Genomic DNA, 20,390 nt, shown 5'->3' with positions numbered 1-20,390 from the left:
CTATGCCAAAGCCTTTGACTGTGTGGATCACAATAAACTGTGGAAAATTCTGAAAGAGATGGGAATACCAGACCACCTGATCTGCCTCTTGAGAAATCTGTATGCAGGTCAGGAAGCAACAGTTAGAACTGGACATGGAACAACAGACTGGTTCCAAATAGGAAAAGGAGTTCGTCAAGGCTGTATATTGTCACCTTGTTTGTTTAACTTATATGCAGAGTACATCATGAGAAACGCTGGACTGGAAGAAACACAAGCTGGAATCAAGACTGCCGGGAGAAATATCAATAACCTCAGATATGCAGATGACACCACCCTCATGGCAGAAAGTGAAGAGGAACTAAAAAGCCTCTTGATGAAAGTGAAAGAGGAGAGTGAAAAACTTGACTTAAAGCTCAACATTCAGAAAACGAAGATCATGGCATCCAGTCCCATCACTTCATGGGAAATAGATGGGGAAACAGTGGAAACAGTGTCAGACTTTGTTTTTCTGGGGTCCAAAATCACTACAGATGGTGACTGCAGCCATGAAATTAAAGGACGCTTACTCCTTGGAAGGAAAGTTATGACTAACGTAGATAGCATATTCAAAAGCAGAGACATTGCTTTGCCAACAAAGGTCCGTCTAGTCAAGCCTACGGTTTTTCCTGTGGTCATGTGTGGATTTGAGAGTTGGACTGTGAGGAAGGCTGAGTCCGAAGAATGATGCTTTTGAACTGTGGTGTTGGAGAAGACTCTTGAGAGTCCCTTGGACTGCAAGGAGATCCAGCCAGTCCATTCTGAAGGAGATCAGCCCTGGGATTTCTTTGGAAGTAATGATGCTGAAGCTGAAACTCCAGTACTTCAGCCACCTCATGCGAAGAGTTGCCTCATTGAAAAAGACTCTGATGCTGGGAGGGATTAGGGGCAAGAGGAGAAGAGGACGACAGAGGATGAGATGGCTGGATGGCATCACTGACTCGATGGACGTGAGTCTCAGTGAACTCCGGGAGTTGGTGATGGACAGGGAGGCCTGGTGTGCTGCGATTCATGGGGTTGTAAAGGGTCGGACACGACTGAGCGACTGATCTGATCTGGTCTGATCTGATGGGACCTAATGATACAGTCTTAGTTTCTCAATATTGAGCTTTAAGTCAACATTTTCACTCTCCTCTTTCAGTTTCACCAAGAGGCTCTTTAGTTCTTCTTCACTTTCTGCCATAAGGGTGGTGTCATCTGCATATCTGAGGTTATTTTTATTTCTCCCGGCAATCTTGATTCCAGCTTGCACTTCATCCAGCCCAGCGTTTCTCATGATGTACTTGGCATATAAGTTAAATAAGCAGGGTGACAATAATACAGCCTTGACACACTCCTTTTCCTATTTGGATTCAATGCCAAAGAATGATCAAACTACCACACAATTTCACTCATCTCATACGCTAACAAAATAATGCTCAAAATTCTCCAAGCCAGGCTTCAACAGTATGTGAACCGTGAACTTCCAGATGTTCAAGCTGGTTTTAGAAAAGGCAGATGAACCAGAAATCAAATTGCCAATATTCATTAGATCATTGAAAAAACAAGAGAGTTCCAGAAAAGCACCTACTTCTGCTTTATTGACTATACCAAAGCCTATGACTGTGAGAATCACATCGAACTGTGGAAAATTCTGAAAGAGATGGGAATACGAGACCATCTGACCTGCCTCTTGAGAAATCTGTATGCATGTCCAGTTAGAACTGGCCATGGAACAACAGACTGGTTCCAAGTAGGAAAAGGAGTACATCAAAAATATCCAGAAAGTTCCAAAAATATGGGAACTATATACACAGAATTTGCACTGTACATCCAACTCTTTACATAGTGTATACTTTGTATTAGGTATTGTAAATAACCTAGAGAGGATTTAAAGTATAAAGGAGGATGTATGTAGGCTAACTGTAAACACTACACCATTTTTTACATAAAGGATTTGAGCATCAACAGATTTTGGTTTCCTCAGTGGGGGTGGGAGCATGGTCCTAGAATGAAATCCCACTGCAGATACCAAGGGGTAATTGTAATGGTTTAGTGGCAAGAACAAAAATCTCTGATATAACCACATGAGAAAATTGGCTTGGGAAAGTAGAGAGGACAGTACTATAAAAAGATAAATCTTCAAATATCATAATGTGTTTTCAATAGTCAGTAGATAATATCTGAAGCTGATGAATAAAAAAAGAACAACTTTTGTAATTACTTATAAATATGGCAGTTAATACCAATTGAAATAGTTACAATAATTGAATTGATTGCCTCTCAAGAGCAAGAAATAAGGGATGGGGAGGAGTGGGACAGATGAAGACATATTATTATAAACCTTTTTGTTTTTTTATTTTTTAATTATGTGCATGAATAAATTGGTAACATATAATTGGCACTTTAAGTAATATTCATAATTTAAACAATAAAGGAATATACACATAATGTAAAATACCATGAATACTCTGTCCAATTTCAATTAGCCAGAATATTTTATTAAATCTATAAGTTCTACTATAATATGTGCCTCATATTATTGGTTGAATGATCTATGGGTATTATGCTAAACACATAGCATGCTATTATCTAGTAAACTTGTATGGAACTTATTCTTTACTAGTCTCTGTTCTGAGTGCTTTTATATATATTATATCACATTATTTCATTTTCATAACAACCCTCAAGGTAGTTACATATAATATAAAATTTAATTAGGTTATAAATCCATTGGGTAAATAATATTCTCATTTTGATATTAGGAAATAGAGGCAGCAACAACCCAAACTATATAGCTGTTAAACCACTTAGGGAATAAAACCTAAGTTTTCTTGATTACAGTGTATTTGCTGAGTGCTAGATAACATGATATTTATTAAGCAACTAGCATGGATTCTGTCTCAGATGTGGTACTCAGTGAATACTGTATATGAATATTAATCTACATAAAGAATTTCAGGATATTTTTGTAAAAGACTCCTCGCTGTGTGTAGTAAAGGGCTGAATTTCTTAAGGTGAATAAAAAAATTTTAAATTTCCACAGAGTATCTGGTTCTTTATTTAATATACCATTCTCACCAGGGGCTTCCCTGGTGGCACTAGTAGTAAAGAATCCACATGAAAATGTAGGAGATATAAGAGATGCAGTTTTGATCCTTTGGTCGGAAAGATACCCTGGAGGAGGGCATGGCAAACCACTCCACTATTGCCTGGAGAATACCCATGGACAGAGAAGGCTGGTGGGCTATAGATCATAGAGTTGCACAAAGTCAGTCACAACTGAAGTGACCTAGCACATGCACACTCATTTTATAGTTACTTATCTGCATTTGTCACAGATACAATTTCTACATGAAATCTATATGATTTAAACATATTTTCATTGGTATCTCACTGTATATTCATTTAGAAAAAGGAGGTAAACTTCACATATACTCATGTAGAAAATAAAAGCAAAATTAATGCAGATAAATATGTAAATAATGAGGTCTCATTTTTATACTATAAATTGTCTCTGTGTGTGATATATGATTATATATATATATATACACACACACACACACACACACAGAGAGAATTTCTAAAAGATTATGAAAGACAATGATAAGCATTTGTCTCCCAGTAGGGAGGATGGAGATATCAGGAAGGCAGAACAGGAGACTCACATTTTACCTTATACCTTTCTTTACTGTTTTAATTTTTATGATTGTCATGCATTACTTGTATAACTGAATAGAATTAATTAATCAAAAACAACCTTTTATTATGTTTAATATAATTAGAATATTTTTGTGGCTATTCTTTAGAGCTTTTGTATTTCCAACTTAATAAAGCACGGTGATAGGCAGCCAGAATATAATCAATATGGTACTTAATAAATATGTACTTAATGAAGAAAATATGCATTCTGTTTGAAAGCCATAAGATAGGGAAAAAATCAAAAGTGACTACTTTGCTCTACTCCCTTAACAACTTATTTTAAAAACAAAATATGTTTCTCACTTGCCAGAATTAGTAGTTACCCAACAATGTGGCATATTAATGACTCATGAACACCAAAGAGAATACATAATAACAACATTAAAACCTAGATCAAAATGAAAATTATGGAAACAGTAATAATAGTGATTTGATCTTTGCTTTCAGAGACTCACATGCAAAGATAAAATCAAATTAAATATTTTTAAAAACATAGCCTGGATATGGCATAAGCCCTCTTGGAGGAGGTCACCATTAACCCCACTATAAAGCAACTAGAACTTACACAGGACTGGGGAAACAGACTCTTAGAGGGCAAAAATAGAACCAGGTCATACCACACCTATGAGCTATGCCTTGTAGGGCCACCCAAGATGGACAGGGTCATGGTGGAGAGTTCTGAAAAAACGTTGTCCACAAAAGAAAGAAGTGGCAAACAACTTCAGTATTCTTGCCTTGAGAATCCATGAACATCATGAAAATGCAAAAAGATAGGACAGTGAAAGATGAACTCCCCAGGTCGGTAGGTGCCCAATATGCTATGAGAGATCAGAGGAGATAAAACTCCAGAAAGAATGAAGAGATGGAGCCAAAGCAAAAACAACACCAAATTGTGGATGTGACTGGTGATGGAAGTAAAGTCTGATGCTGTAAAGAGCAAGATTACATGGGAACCTGGAATGTTAGGTCCACAAATCAAGGCAAATTGGAAGTGATCAAACAGGAGATGACAAGAGTGAACATCAAAATTTTAGGAATTAGCAAACTAAAATGGACTGGAATGGGTGAATTTAACTCAGATGACCATTATATCTACTACTGTGGGTAAGAATCCCTTAGAAGAAATGGAGCAGCCATCATGGTCAACAAAAGAGTCTGAAATGCAGTACTTGGATGCAACCTCAAAAATGACAGAATGACCTTTGCTCTTTTTCAAGGCAAACCATTCAATATCACAGTAATCCAAGTCTAGCTGAGAAAAGAAGAGAAGCTAAAGGAAAAAGAGAAAAGGAAAGATATACTCATTTGAATGTAGAGTTCCAAATAATAGCAAGGAGAAATAAGAAAGCCTTCCTCAGGTATCAGTGTAAAGAAACAGAGGAAAGCAATAGAATGGGAAAGACTAGAGATCTGTTCAAGAAAATTAGAGATATCAAGGGAACATTTCATGCAATGATGGGCACAATGAAGGATAGAAAGAGTATGGACCAAACAGAAGTAGCAGATATTAAGAAGAGGTGGCAAGACTACACAGAAGAAGAATACACAGAAGAAGAACTATACAAAAAAAGATCTTCATGACCCAGATAATCATGATGGTGTGATCACTTACCTAGAGCCTGACATCCTGGAATGTGAAGTCAAGTGGGTCTTAGAAAGCAACACTCTGAACAAAGTTAGTGGAGGTGATGGAATTCCAGTTGAGCTATTTCAAATCCTGAAAGATGATGCTGTTAGTGCTGCACTCAATTTTCCAGTAAATCTGGAAACCTTAGCAATGGCCAAAGGAATAGGTCAGTTTTCATTCCATCCCAGAAAGGCAATGCCAAAGAATGCTCAAACTACCACACAATTTCACTCATATCACACGCTAGCAAAGTAATGCTCAAAATTCTCCAAGCCAGGCTTCAGTAGTACATGAACTGAGAACTTCCAGATGTTCATCCTGGGTTTAGAAAAGGCAGAGGAACCAGAGATCAAATTGCCCATATCCGTTGGATCATCAAAAAAGCAAGACCATTAAAGAAAAGCATTTATTTCTTCTTTATTGACTATACCAAAGCTTTTGACAGTGTGGATCACAACAAACTGTTGAAAATTCATAGAGATGGGAAAACCAGACCACCTGACCTGCCTCCTGAGAAATCTGTATGCAGGTCAAGAAGCAACAGTGAGAACTAGACATGGAACAATGGACTGGTTGCAAATCTGGAAAAGAGTACATCAAGGCTGTATATTTTCACCCTGCTTATATAACTTATATGCAGTAAGCATCATGCGAAATGCCAGGCTGGATGAAGCACAAGCTGGAATCAAGATTGCTGGGAGAAATATTAATAACCTCAGATATGCAGATGACACCACCCTTATAGCAGAAAGTGAAGAACGAAAGAGCCTCTTGATTACAGTGAAAGAGGAAAGTGAAAAAGTTGGCTTAAAACTCAAAATTCAGAAAACGAAGATCATGGCATCTGGTCCCATCACTTCATGGCAAATAGATGGAGAAACAATATAAACAGTGAGAGACTTTATTTTCCTGGGTTCAAAAATCACTGCAGATGGTGATTGCAACCATAAAATTAAAAGATGCTTGCTCCTTGGAAGAAAAGTTATGACGAACTTAAACAGCATACTGAAAAACATCGACATTACTTTGCCAACAAAGGTCCATCTAGTCAAGGTTATGTTGTTGTTTTTTTTTTTTTCCCCCAGTGGTCATGTATGAATATGAGAGTTGGACTAAGGATAGCTGAGCTCTGAAGAATTGATGCTTTTGAACCATGGTGTTGGAGAAGCTTGAGAGTCCCTTGGACTGCAAGGAGATCCACCCAGTCCATCCTAAAGGAAATCAGTCTTGAATATTCACTGGAAGGACTGATGCCGAAGTCAAAACTCCAGTACTTTGGCCACCTGATGTGAAGAACTGACTCATTGGAAAAGACCCTGATGCTGGGAAAGTTTGAAGGCAGGAAGAGAAGGAGATGACAGGGGATGAGATGGTTGGTTGGCATCACCAACTCAGTGGACCTAAGTTTGAGCAAGCTCTGGGAGTTGGTGATGGACAGGGAATCCTGGTGTGCTGCAGTCCATGCCATCACAGAGTCAGACATGACTGAGTTTCTGAACTGAACTGAACTGAAAAAGACAGCACAGAAAGACTTTGTAAAGGTCTTTATGGATCATAGTTTATAAAAGGTAGCTCTTTATTATCTCATCAGAACAGATTCATACTTTTATTTGAAAGTGGCATGTTTTATAATAAACAACAGATAATGAACCATGATTAAAAGAAAGGATAAAACTGCAGTTCATTTTAAACAAACATAAATAAAAATGGGTCAAAAATTTTGTTGAAATACTTGATAGTTTCATTGGCCTGTCCTCCTAACAAGTAACTGGACATTCATATCCCCTTGCTCTTATGGAAGGATATAGAAGAAAAAATTTAGGGATGACAATAGAAATTCTTCAATAAAAATACATTTGAGCAATAACATTTGGCTTTCATTCATTGTTATTAACTACAGACATGTTCTGAATATCATTACTGATTGTATTCATTGAATATATTATGAGTGCTGAAGATTTAGACACATTGAAGAATCAAGTTGTCTTCTTATTGTAGAGGAAATATATTTCCTCTAATTTATTTGTATATTCAACAAAAATTTATAAAAAGTGTAGTATTTACCAAGCACTATGGTATATGATGGGCTTCCCTGATGGCTCAGATAGTAAGGAATCTGCCTGCAATACAGGAGACTTGGGTTCAATCCCTGGGTTGGGAAGATGCCCTGGAGGAGTGTATGGCAACCCACTCCAGTATTCTTTCCTGGAGAATCCCCATGGACAGAGGAGCCTGGCAAGTTATAGCCCATAGTGTTGCAAAGAGTTGAACATGACTGAGTGACTAAGCACTTGGTAGATGATGGGAATAAAAAATAAGAAAGACAGTCCCTGTCTTCAGTGAGTTTAGAATGAAATAATAAATTTATTGGCCACACATGTGACATCATAAAAGAAAGAAAGTATTGGAAAATATGGAACTACATAGAGAAACATCTCTTTCTGCCTTAGTGGAGAGAAAGTGGAGTTATAGAAGGCTTCTAGAGATATGCCATATAAATGCTCTTACTATTAACACTTTTAAGTTTTTTAAACTTGCCACTCTATCGTGATATAGTGTTTCCTTTTTTAGAGTACAACTTTTATTTTAGAACAGTTTTAGCTTTACAGAAAAATTGCAAAGTTAGGACACAGTTCCCATATAGCCCACACTCAGTTTCCCCTGCTATTAACATCTATATTACCATGCTTCATTTCTTGTAACTAATGAACAGATACTGAATCATTGGTGTTACCTTATTCAGATCACCTTAGTTTTTATCTAAGGACTTTTTCTGTTCCAGCGTCCCTTCTGGGATACTACATTACCTTTAGACACCATGTCTCCTTAGGCTCATCTTACTCTGATAGTCTCCTATCCCTTCTTAGCCCTTCTTTTTTTTCATGCCCTTGATAGTTTTAAAGCATAGTGGTCAGTTATTCGGTAGAATGACCCTCTATTTAAATTTCTCTCATATCATCCTCATGATTCAGCTGGCATTATGTGCTTTTGTAAGACCAGAAAGGTAAAGAGCCATTCTCATCATATCATATCCACAATGGTTAGTATTGACTTTTGATCACATGTTTGTCAGGTGTTTTTAGTGTTTGTCAGGATTCTCCACTGTAAAATTACTCTTTTTTTCCCCCCTTTCTATATTGCCTCTGAGGAAAAGACAAAATGCAAGGACCACACTTATGAAGCAGGAAGTTATCCCACTCGAGTGGGAAGGATTCACTTCCTTAAGGGCAGAAGTTCTATGTAAATTTGTTAGAACTATTCTGCTTAGGAGATTTGTCTATTCATTCCATTTATTTATTCAACCATTCATACCAGAATGGATTCATGTATATTTATTGCATACAGTGGGTTATAATCCAATATTACTTTATTTACTCCATTGGTCAAATATTCCTGCTTTAGCCATTGATGGGTCTTTAAAAGTCCCCCCATGTCCCTTGAATATAACCCCAACATTATGGATTTTTTAAGCACTTAATTTCTGGCACTGCAAGATGATCCATATTCATCTTGTGTACTTCCTGCTTCAGTATTAGAATCAGCCATTTCTCCAAAGGGCTCTGTTCGCAGGACAATGGCATTAGAAATCAAGAACAAGACACTAGATACACTCATTGCTCATGAGATGTCTTGGTTCTAGGCCATTTCATAGGGTAGTGCAATAAAATACATGTCTGGATACTGGTTTAGACTCTTCCAGAATGCCATATAGTTGGAATCACAGTATATCGTCTTTTTAGACTCACTCTTTTCATCTAGCAACATGCATTTAAAATTTATCCATGATCCAAGGCAATCTGCAGAATAAATGCAATCTCTATGAAAATACCAATGGCATTTTTCAAAGAACTAGAACAAAAAAATTTAAAATCTGTATTGAGCAGAAAAAAACAAAATAGCCAAAACAATCTTGAGGAAGAAGAACAGAGCTGAAAGAATCATGGTCCTTGACTCTAGACTATACTACAAAGTTATAGTAGTCGAAACAGTATGGTAATAACAAAAAAAAAAAAAAAAAAGAGGGAATATAGATCAATGGGAGATGATAGAAAGCCCAGAAATTAAACCCGCACACCTATGATCAATTAAACTAAACAAAGGAGGCAAGAATACACAATGGAAGAAAGACAATCTCTTCAATAAGCAATGCTGGGAAAACTGAACAGCTACATGCAAAAGAATGAGTTTAGAACATTCTCTAACACACCATACAAAAAAATGAATTAATAATGGATTAATGACATAAACTTAAGACTGGATACTGTAACACTACTAGAGGAAAACATAGGCAGAACACTCTGACATAAATTGCAGCAATAATTTTTTTTTGATCCCATGTCCTACACTTAAGGAAATAAAAGCAAAAATAAACAAATATGACTTAATTAAACTTAAAAGTTTTGCATAACAAAGGAAACCATAAACATCTTATAGACTGGGGGAAAACTATTTGCAAACAAAGCTACTGACAAGGGATTAATTTCCAAAATATACAAACAGCACATACAGCTCAGTATCTAAAAAACAGGCCATCAGAAAATGAGCAGAAGACCTAAACAGACATTTCCCCAAAGACATACAGATCATATGGTGACTTTATTTCAGTTTTTTTTTAAATAAAATTCAATATGGTTTTTCATAGTGACTGTACCAATTTTCATTCTCACAACAGTGTAGGAGAGTTCCTGTTTCTCCACACCCTCTCCAGCATTTATTTGTAGGCTTTTTGATGATGGCCATTCTGACTGGTATTAGATGATACCTCATTGGAGTTTGATTTGCATTCCTCTAATAATTACTGACAATGATCAAGTTTCCATGTGCCTGTTGGCCATCTGTATGTCTTTGTCTTCACCTGGCATTTTCTCTTCTTTTCTAATTCAATACGGATCAGGTTATGGTCAACCTTAATGAATTCAACTTTAACTTGATTATATCTGCAAAGACTCTGCTTTTAGTTATGAATCACATTGAGAATTACTGGGGATTACAACTTCAACATATCTTTGTGGAGACAATACAACCATGACAGCAGTTACCTAATTGTTACTTTATTTTCTAGTTCCCTAATAAACATGATGTCAAACACCATCTCACATGCTTATTTGCCATGATAGTCTTCAATGGATAGATGTGTGTTCAGTTATTTGCCCATTTTTAAATTGAGCTGCTTGCTTTCTCAATGTTGAGATTTTAGAAATCTTTGTATATTTTGGGGAAAAAGTCCTTTATCAGATATGTGTTTTCCATATATTTTTCCCTGCCTCTGGCTAGTTTATCATACTCTTAACATTGTATTCTGCAGAGCAGAATTTTGTAATTTTAATAAAGTCCAATTTACCAATATTTTATTTCATGGTTTGTGTTTTTGCTGCTGTATTTTAAAACTGATCTCTAACCCAAACGTTACTTAGATTTTCTCCTAATTTCTTTTGAAACTTGATAACTTCATATTTTACATTTAGGTCTATGATCCCAGGATAATGTAGATTTTTCAGATGGCTTCTTTCATTCACTAATGTGCATTTAAGGTTGCTTCTTGTCTTTTCATGGCTTTATAGCTGATTTCATTTCATTGCCAAATAACATACCACTTAATGAATGTATCAAGGTTTTTAAAAATCCATTAACCTACTGAAGAACATCTTGGTTGCATATATGTTTTGACAATTATGAACAAAGCTGCATAGATATTTGTGTACAAGTTTTTGTGCGCACTTTTCAACTCATTTGAGTAAATACCAAGGAGCATAATTGCCACATCATATGGAAATAGTCTCTACTTTCTTAAGACTGCCAAACTCTTTTGCAAAGTGGCTCTACTATTATGCATTCCCACCAGCAATAATTGAGAGTTCCTATTGCTTCACTATATGGATCATAACAAACTGTGGAAAAATCTTAAAGAGAAGAGAATACCAGACCACCTTACCTGCCTCCTGAGAAACCTGTATTCAGGGCAAGAAACAACAGTTAGAACCAGACATGGAACAACGGACTGGTTCAAAACTGGGAAAAAAATACATCAAGGCTATATATTGCCACCCTGATTGTTTAACTTATATGCAGAGTACACCATGTGAAATGTCATGCTGGATGAAGCACAACTGGTATCAGCTTGTCAGGAGAAATATCAGTAACCTAGACACGCAGATGATTCCAAGCTAATGGCAGAAACTGAAGAGGAGCTAAAGAGCCTCTTGATGAAAGTGAAAGAGGAAAGTGAAAAAGCTGACATAAAAATTCAACATTCAGAAACTAAGATCATGGCATACGGCCCCATCACTTCATGGCAAATAGATGGGGAAACAAGGGAAACAGTGGCAGACTTTATTTTCTTGGGCTCCAAAATCACTGCAGATGGAGACTGCAACCATGAAAGTAAAAGATCCTTGCTCCTTAGAAGAAAAGATATGACAAACCTAGACAGTGTATTAAAAAACAAAAACAAACAAACAAAAAAAAAAAAAACCAGAGATATCACTTTGCAGACAAAGGTCTGGGTAGTCAAAGCTATGGTTTTCTAATAGCCATGCATGCATATGAGATTTGGATCTTAAAGAAGGCTGAGCACTGAAGAATTGATGTTTTCAAATTATGGTGCTAGAGAAGACTCTTGTGAGTCCCTTGGACAGAAAAGAGATGAAACCAGTCAATCCTAAAGGAAAGCAACCCTGAATACTCATTGGAAGGACTGGTTCTGAAGCTGAAGCTCCAATACTTTGGCTCCCTGATACAAAGAGCTGACTCACTGGAAAAGATCCTGATGCTGGGAAAGATTGAGGGCAGGAGGAAAAGGGGGTGAAAGAGGATGAGATGGATGGATGGCATCACCAAATGAACGGACATGAGTTTGAGCACATTCCAGGACATGGTGAAGGACAGAGGAGCCTGGTGTGCTGCAGTCCATGGGGTCACAAAGACTTGGACATGATTTAGTGACTGAACAACAAAATCGCTCCACAATCCCACCAACATTTGATATTGTCATTGTTTTAGATTTCAGTCATTCGAATAGGTCTGCAGTGTTGTTTTATTGTTGTTTAATTGGAAATTTCCTAATGGTATATGATGTGGAGCTTCTTTTCATATGCTTAGTCACTATCTACATACAGGCATAATTCAGAGATACTGTGGGATTGGTACCAGTTCATTGCAATAAAGTAAATGTTGCAGTAAAGTGAGTCACGCAAACTTTTTGCCTTCTCAGTACATACAAAAGCTATGCTTACATTACACTGTAGTCTATTTAGTGTGAATATCATGAACTCTTTATTGCCAAATTCAGGCTTAAATTGAAGAAAGTAGGGAAAACCACTAGGCCATGGAAGTATGACCTATATCAAATCCATTATGATTATACAATGGAAGTGACAAATAGATTTAAGGGATTAAATCTGATAGAGTGCTTGAAGAATTATGGACAGAGGTTTGTAACATTGTACAGGAGGTGGTGGTCAAAACCATCCCCAAGAAAAAGAAATGCAACAAGGCAAAATGGTTGTCTGAGGAGGCATTACAAATAGCTGTGAAAAGAAGAGAAGCAAAAGACAAAGGAGAAAAGGAAAGATTTACCTATCTGAATGCAGAGTTCCAAAAATAGCAAGGAGAGATAAGAAAGCCTTCCTAAGTGATTCAAAGAAATAGAGGAAAACAATAGAATGGGAATGTCTAGAGATCTCTTCAAGAAAACTAGTGTTACCAAGGGAATATTTCATGAAAATATGGGCATAATGAAGAACAGAGATGGTATTGATCTAATAAAAGCAGAAGATATTAAGAAGAGGTGACAAGAATACACAAAAGAACTATACAAAAAAGATCTTCATGACCTAGATAACTAAGATGGTGTGATCACTCACCTAGAGCCAGACATCATGGAAAGTGAAGTCAAGTGGGCCTTAGGAAGCATCACTACGAACAAAGTTAGTATAAGTGATGGAATTCCAACGGAGATATTTCAAATCCTAAAAGATGATGCTGTGAAAGTGCTGCACTCAATATGCAAACAAATTTGGAAAACTCAGCAGTGGCCACAGGACTGGAAAAAGTCAGTTTTCATTCCAATCCCAAAGAAAGGCAATGCCAAAGAATGTTTAAACTAATGCACCCTTGCACTTATTCTACATGCTAGCAAAGTAATGCTCAAAATTCTCCAATTTAAGCTTCAACAGTAAGTGAACCAAGAGTTTCCAGATGTTCAAGCTGGATTTAGAAAAGGCAGAGGAACCAGAGGTCAAATTGCCAACATCAGCTGGATCATCAAAAAAGCAAGAGAATTCAGAGAAACATCTACTTCTGTTGCATTGACTATGCTAAAGCGTTTGACTGTGTGGATCACAACAAACTGTGGAAAATTCTTAAACAGATGGCATACCAGACCACCTAACCTGCCTCCTGAGAAACCTGCATACAGGTCAAGAAGCAACAGTGAGAACCGAACATGGAACAATAGACTGGTTCCAAATTGGGAAAGAAGTACATCAAGGTTGTATATTTTCACCCTGCTTATTTAATTTATATGCAGAGTACATCATGTGAAATGCCAGGCTGGATGAAGCACAAGCTGGAATCAAGATTGCTGGGAGAAATATTAATAACCTCAGATATGCAGATGACACCACCCTATGCCAGAAAGTGAAGAATAACTAAAGAGCCTCTTAATGAAAGTGAAAAAAGAGAGTGAAAAAGCTGGCCTAAAGCTCAACATTCAAAAAAGGAAGGTCATGGCACCCAGTCCCATCCCTGCATGACAAGTAGATGGGGAAATGATGGAAACAGTGACAAATGTTATTTTCTTGATCTCCAAAATCAGTGCAGTGACTGAAGATGCTTGTTCCTTGGAAGAAAAGCTAAAACAAACCTAGACAGCATATTAAAAATCTGAGACATTATTTGCCTACAAAGGTCTCTCTAGTCAAAGCTATGGTTTTTCCAGCAGTCATGCATGGATGTGAGGGTTGAACCATAAAAAAGCTAAGTGTCAAAGAACTGATGCTTTCAAACTGTGGTGTTAGAGAAGATCACGAGAGTCCCTTGGACTGCAAGGAGATCAAACCAGTCAATCATAAAATAAATCAGTCCTGAATATCCATTGGAAGGACTGATGCTGAAGCTGAAGCTCCAATACTTTTGCCACCCAATTCAATAAGCTGACTCATCAGAAAAACTCTGATGCTAGGAAAGACTGAAGGCAGGAGAAAGGAACAATAGAGGAGAGATGGTTGGATAGTGTCACTAACTCAATGGACACGAGTTTGAGCAAACTCAGGGATTTGGTAATGGACAGTGAAACCTGACATCCTGCAGTCCATGTGGTCACAAAGAGTTGTACACGACTGAGCAACTGTACAACAATTAAGTGTGCAACAGCATTATGTCTAAACTGTACATATCTTAATTTAAAAATATTTAATTTCTTAAAAAATGCTAACCATTATCTGAGCTTCAGTAAGTCATAATCTCTTAGCTGGTGGAAAGTCTTGCCTTATGTTGATGGCTGTTGGCTGATCAGGGTATTGGTTGGTGAAGGCTGGCATGGCTGAGGCAATTTCTTAAAATAAGTCATTTGTTGTATTGACTGACTCTTCACAAATGATTTCTATGTAGCACACAATGCTGTCTGATAGCATTTTACTCACAGTACAACTTCTTTCAAAATTGGAGTAGGTCCTCTCAAACCCTGCCACTGCTTTATCTACTAGGCTTATGTAATATTCTAAATGTCTGTTGTCATTTCAACAGTCTTTACAGCATCTTCAAGAGGAGTAGATTCCATCTCAAGAAACCCCTTTCTATGCTCATTCATAAGAAGCAACTTCTCAATTGTAGAATTTTATCATGAGATGTCAGCATTTTGGTCATATCTTCAGGCCCCACCTCTGATTCTAGTTTTCATTCTATTTACATCACTTCTGTAATAACTTCCTCCACTGAAGGAGGGTTGGAATCAACTTCTTCCAAACTCCTGTGAATGTTGATATTTTGACCTCTTCCCATGAATCACAAATGTTTTTAATGGTGTCTAGAATGGTGAATCTTTTCCAGAAAGTTTTCAACTTGCCTTTCCCAAATATATCAGAGGTATCACTATGTAAGTCAGTTAGAGCTTTACAAAAGGTATTTCTTAAATAATAATACCTGAAAGTCAAAATGACATCTTGGTCATGGGCTACAGAACAGATACTGTGTTAGCAAGCATGAAAACATTAATCTCACTGTCCATCTCCTTCAGAGCTCTCAGGTGATCAGGTAGGTTAACTGTGAGCAGTAATATTTTGAAAGCAATCTTTTTTTTTTTTTTTATGATCAGTAGGTCTCAACAGTGAGCTTAAAATATTTAGTAAAACCATATTGTCAACAGATGTGCTGTCATTCGGAGTTTGTTGTCTCATTTAAACAGCACAGGAACAATAGATTTAGCATAAATCTTAAGGACTCTAGAATTTCAGAATGATAATTGAGCACTGGCTTCAGCTGAAAGTCACCAGCTGCATTCCCACAAAAGGAGAGTCAGACTGACCTTTGAAGCTTTGAAGTCAGGTATTGGCTTCTCTTCTCTAGCTATGGAAGTCCTCGATGGCATCTTCTTCCAATAGAAGACTGTTTCATCTCCACTGAAAATCTACTGTTTAGTATAGCCACATTCATATTTTAGCTAGATATTCTGGATAACCTGCTGCAGCTTCTACATCAGTACTTGTTGCTTCACCTTGCACTTTTATATTATGTACATGGCTTATTTCTTCAAACCTCATGAACCGACCTCTGCTACTTGCAGACTTTTCTTCTGCAGATTCCTCACCCCTCTCAGCCTTCAAAGAATTTAAGAGAGTTAGGGCCTTGCTCTGGATTAAGCTTTGGCTTAAGGGAATGTTGTGGCTATTTTTATCTTCTATTCAGATCAGTGAAACCTTCTCCATATTGACAATAAAGCTGTTTCACTTTTTTATCATTCATGTGTTCACTGGAGTATTAATTTCCTTCAAGAGCTTTTCCTTTGCATTTAAACTGGCTAATCATCTGGCTCAAGAGGCCTAGCTTTTGGCCCATTTCGACTTTCAACACACCTTCCTCATGAAGGTTAATCATTTTCAGCTTTTGATCTAAAGAGAGAGACATACTACTTTTCCTTTCACCTGAATGAACTCTTTGAGGCCATCATGGGATTATTATTTGGCCTAATTTCAATATTATTTTGTCTTAGGGAATATGGAAACCTAAAGAGAGGGAAACAGATAGGGGAACGACTGGTCTGCTGAGCAATCAGAACACACACAGCCTTTATCAATTAAGTTTGCCATCTTATGCACTTCCCAGATGGCTCAGTAGTAAAGATTCTGCCTGCCCATGCAGGAGATGAAGGCAGGAGACGTGGGTTTGATCCCCAGGCCGGGAAAATCCCCTGGAGAAGGAACTGGCAACCCATTCCAGTATTCTTACCTGGAGGATCCCGTGGAAAGAGGAGCCTGACCAGCTACATTCCTTGGGGTTGCAAAGAGTCGGACACATCCGAGCGACAGTATGCACGCACGTTGCTATGTTATATTTGTGCAGGTCTCAGCTGCAGCACGGGGGATCCTTAGTTGTGGAATGTGGGATCTAGTTCCCTGACCAGGGATTGAATATAGGCCCCCCTGCACTGGGAGTGTAGAGTTCTAGCCACTGGACCACCAGGGAAGTCCCTTCATTTTACATTTAAATCTGTCATCTATTTTGAGTTAACTTTTGTGAAAGGTGTAAGATTCTTTTTCTTTAGCATGTAGATGTTCCAACAGCATTTGTTGAAAAGACTACCCTTTCTCCACTTAATATTTTGCTCCTTTCTCAAAGATCTGTTGATTATATTTGTGTGGCTCTATTTCTGGGCTCTCTGTTCTGTTCCACTGATGTATTCTTTTACCAGTACCACACTCTCCTGATTACTGTAGCTTTATACAGTTTAAAGCTGGGTTGTGTCAATCCTCTAAAATTGATATTTGTATTGGCTATTCTAGGTTTTTTTACCTTACCATACAAACTTTAGAATCAGTTTGTCAATAACCACAAGTAACTCGCTCTGATTTTTGAGGGAATTGCATTGAATCTATAAAACAAATGGGAAAACTTGACATCTTAAAATATTTTGTCTTCCTATTCATGAACATGAAATATTTCTCTATAGATGTTTTTTGATTTCTTCCATGAGAGATTTGTAGTTTCCTCACATAGATCTGACATATATATATATATATATATATATATATACACACACACACACATACTGATAGGTTTATACCAAAGTATTCCATTTTTTTCATGCCATTTTAAATGGTGTGTTTTTAAGTTCCAATTGTACGTTGTTGGTATACATGAAGAAAACTGACTTTTGTATATCAACCTTGTATCCTACAAATTTGCTTGTGTGTGTGTGTCTGTGCTGTCTCTTCAGTTATGTCCAACTCTTACAACCCTATGGGCAGATACTGCCAGGCTCCTCTGTCCATGGGATTCTCCAGGCAAGAATACTGGAGTGGATTGCCATCCCCTCCTCCAGGGGATCTTCCCAATCCAGGGATCGAACCTGCATGTCCAGCAGCTCCTGCATTGCAGGCAGATTCTTTACCACAGAGCCATCAGGGAAGCCCACAATTTGTTTAAAATGTGCTTATTAGCTCCAAAAGATTTTTGTTGTTGACTCTTTGGGATTTTTCATTAAGACAATCATGTAATCTGCAACCAGGCATTTTTTTCGTTCCAAAAAGTATACCTTTTATTTCTCTTGTTTTATTGCATTACTTAAAGACTTCTAGTAACATGTTGAATAGGAGTGATGAGAGTGGCTACACTCACCTTATTCCCTGTCCTAGGGAGAAAGCATCTAACTCCTAATTATTAAGTATGACAGGTCCTTCGTAGGTACTTTTTTAATCAAGTTGAGAAATTTCCCTCTATCCCTAGTTTGCTGAGAGTTTTTAATCCTGAATGAATGCTGTATTTTGTCAAATGCTTTTTCTGCACTTACTGATATGATCATATGACTTATCTTCTTTAGCCTGTTGATTAGATTGAGTTGGGAACAGTGAACCAAGTTTGCACACTTGGAATAAATCTTACCTGGTCATGGGATATTATTCTTTTTACATCTTGTCAGATTCTATTTGCTAATATTTTGATGAGGGTTTTTGCGTTTTTATTCTCAAGAGACATGGATCTATAATTATCCTTTATTATAATGCCTTTGATTTTTCTCAGTATGAGGTTAATGTTGACCTCCAGAATGAGTTAGGAAATCTTCCCTTTCCTTCTGTTTTCTGGATAGAATTCAGAATTCTAAATTATACAACTGGTATTATTTCCTTTAATATTTGGTAGAAATTACCAGTAAGCCCATCTTGTCCTGTGCTTTGTTAGGGAAGGCCAGTTTAGATCATCTATATCTTTTGTGTGAATGTTGGTAGATTGTGTCTTTCAAGGGATAAGTTCATTTCATCTAGGTTGCATATTTGTGAGCTCATAATATTCCTTTAAACATTCATGGCATTAGTAGTGATACCCCTCCTTCAAATATGATATCAGTACTTTGTGTCTTCTCTTTTTTTATTAGTTAACCTGTCTAGAGTTGTCTCAATTTTACTGATTTTTCAAAAGAACCAAACTATTTTACTGATTTTCTCTGATTTCCTGTTTCCAATTTCATTTATTTCTGCTCTAATTCTTATTATTTATTTTCATATGCTTACATTGGATTTAATTTGCTCCTCTTTTTCTCATTCCCTAAGGTGGATGTTTAGATCACTGATTTTAGATTTTTCTTCTTTTCTATTAATAATATACTCAGCACTCTACATTTCTAATTTTGATAAGCTGTGTTTACATTTTCACTTAGTTCAAAAATACTTTTTGTTTTATCTTGAGTTTTGTCCTTTGACCCATGCATTATTTAAGTTGTGTTCTTTAATCTCTAAATATTTGAAGACTTTCTAGTTATCTGTTCTTGAATTCCAGACTAATTCCATTATGGTCTGAGAACATATTTTATATCATTCCTATTCTTTTAAATCTGTTAGGGTGTGTTTGATGGCCAAAAATGTGATCTATCTTTGTGTATGTTTTATGTGAACTTGACTAGAATGTATACTCTGCTGTTGCTGTATGTTGTACTCTATAAATGTTAATTAATCAAGTTAACTGATTGTGCTCTTCAGGTCAACTATATCCTTACTGATTTTCTGCCTGATGAATCTGTGAATTATTCACAGAGGTCTGGTAAGTTTCCAACTCTAATAGTAGATTTGTCTACTTTTACTTTCAGCTTCATCATTTACTTCTTATGTAATTTTGATGGTCTGTTTTTGGGTGAGTATGCATTTAGGACTGAGATGTCTTCACGAAGACCTGACTCCTTTATCATTATGTAATATCCCTCTTTATCCCTGATTTTTTTCTGTATGTTGAAGTTTCATTTTTCTGAAATTAATACAACCATCCTTGCTCTCTTTCCTTTACTGTGAGTGTGGTATAGCTTTCTCCTCCACTTCACGTTTAACATACATAAGTCTTTATATTTAAAATGAGTATATCTCTCAATTCAGTTCAGTTCAGTCTCTCAGTTGTATCCGATTCTTTGCAATCCCATGTACTGCAGCACTCCAGGCATCCCTGTCCAGTGCCAACTCCCAGAGTTTACCCAAACTCATGTCCATTGAGTCGGTGATGCCATCCAACCATCTCATTCTCTGTCATCCCCTTCTCCTCCTGCCTTCAATCTTTTCCAGCATCAGGGTAATAACCTAGAAGGGTGGGGATGGGCGGGAGGTGGGAGGGAGAGTCAAGAGAGAAGGGACATATGTGCACCTATGGTTAATTCATGTTGATGTATGACAGAAATCAAACCAATATTGTAAGCCAATCATCAATTAATTAAAAATAAATAAATGTCTTTTTAAAAATAATAAAATAAAATGAATATCTCATAGACAACATTAAGTTGGGTCTTTTGTTGTTGTTTTGGGTCTTGTTTTTTGAATCCACTCTGATGATTTCTGTTTTTGACATACATTTAGAGTTTTCACAGTTAAATATA

This window comes from Bos indicus x Bos taurus, chromosome X (assembly GCF_003369695.1).
Source record: "Bos indicus x Bos taurus breed Angus x Brahman F1 hybrid chromosome X, Bos_hybrid_MaternalHap_v2.0, whole genome shotgun sequence".
Lineage (NCBI taxonomy): Eukaryota > Metazoa > Chordata > Mammalia > Artiodactyla > Bovidae > Bos > Bos indicus x Bos taurus.
The sequence above is the reverse complement of the archived record's forward strand: the minus strand, read 5'-3'. Positions refer to the sequence as shown.